Below are 1,734 nucleotides of genomic sequence, written 5' to 3'. Positions count from 1 at the left end.
AGGTGGTCCCATATTCGAACTCCGTCAGACATAACTTCAAAATGATATATCGAAAAAGTATTTGCGAAGTGCAGGATATTTAAATAGAAACGCGTTTAAAGAAATCAATCTCCCGATTGCGTCTGCATTACTCCTGCACTACTTATCAACTAGTTTCAAGTTAGCTTTATGTAGCTAACTACAAGTTATATATTTTATAGAAATCCCGCAACACAGCTAACTACAAGTAGGTTATTTTTTATCAATTGATAATTTTTTTCTGCAGGGGTGTATATTGATGTGTATAAACATGTATGTGTGTATGTGTCAACAAAATTCTCTCTATCTCTCTCTACTCTAAATCTGAGCTCTCTATACACTACTTTTGAACACGTTTTCAGTTTTTAAAATTTTTGATTTTCTTTAACAAATTGTTAATTTATTTTGATCTCTTTGGTTAAATTTATACACGTATAAATAAACAACACCTTCAATAGGTAATAATTATAACTTACCTAATATAAAAGTTTTACCTTAGCACTTACAAGTTATCTTTTCTTTGAATCACCTTTATATTGTAGTTAACAGCCACTTCCTTTAACACTTAAATGTACACTTTTTTATTTTGGTATTTATGGATTTTTTCAAAGCTTAGGTACTTTTTTGCTTACGAATTCTTCGGGCCAGCAAAGCAAAAACCATATTACTATCGCACCTGAAAGACTTGTTGAAAATAGTACCTAAGGAGAAGTGCGAGTATTCCAACAACACCGATTGAATTGGTATACAGTTATTCGTATGGTAATTTCATATCCTAGCAATGCTTTTTGTTATACGAAAAGTTTGTACGAGTACGCTTAACCTTTGCACATATACCTAAGTGAATCAGACTTCAGCTAGTTTTTGTGTCGCTTGTTGAATCGCAGAGGCCCAATAGCGACAATAGCGATATTTTTGAAATCTAGAAGTCGAGCAGAATCGATTGGTACCAAATTTACTTTATTTAGACTGAAGGCTCTTTCGGTATTTAGCCAAGCCTTTTATTTTTGCCGGAAAAAATAAAAGTCACATTTTAACCGTTATTATTTGACGGAAAAAATAAAAGTCAATTTTTAACCGTTTATATTGGACTTTTTTCAAAAAGTTAGGAAAAAAAGGGCACGAGGGATTCTTATAGAGAATGTCCCCAGGGCCTCAAGAACTTTGAAAAATCCTGTCTACAACAATATTTTGTCCATGACTTTTTTATTTTTGAAAAATGTGATAACGGTTATTTTGGGTCCCTGGTGTGATGACAGGAGATACTTCGTTTTGTCCTCGTTCACCACCGGACCTATTCGCTTTGCTTCTCTATCCAATCCCGAGAAGGCAGAACAGACGTAGCCCTTGTTTTTACCGATAATATCGATGTCGTCGGCAAACGCCAGCAACTGTACGCTCTTATAAAGTATTGTGCCTGAGCGGTTTAGTTCTGCGGCTCTTATTATCTTCTCCAACATCAGATTAAAGAAATCACACGAAAGGGAGTCCCCTTGTCTGAAACCTCGTTTAGTATCAAACGGCTCGGAGAGGTCCTTCCCTATTCTGCTCAACGGCATTTTACACAGCCGTATTAGTTTCGCGGGGATACCAAATTCAGACATCGCGGCATAAAGACAACTTCTCTTCGTGCTGTCGAAAGCGGCTTTAAAGTCGACAAATAGATGGTGAGTGTCGATCCTATTCTCGCGGGTCTTTTCCAAGATTTGGCGTATT

The sequence above is a fragment of the Rhagoletis pomonella genome, unplaced genomic scaffold (assembly GCF_013731165.1).
Source record: "Rhagoletis pomonella isolate Grant_MI unplaced genomic scaffold, Rhpom_1.0 Rhpom_scaffold_00001, whole genome shotgun sequence".
In the NCBI taxonomy this organism is placed as follows: domain Eukaryota; kingdom Metazoa; phylum Arthropoda; class Insecta; order Diptera; family Tephritidae; genus Rhagoletis; species Rhagoletis pomonella.
This window is presented reverse-complemented; position numbering follows the sequence as displayed.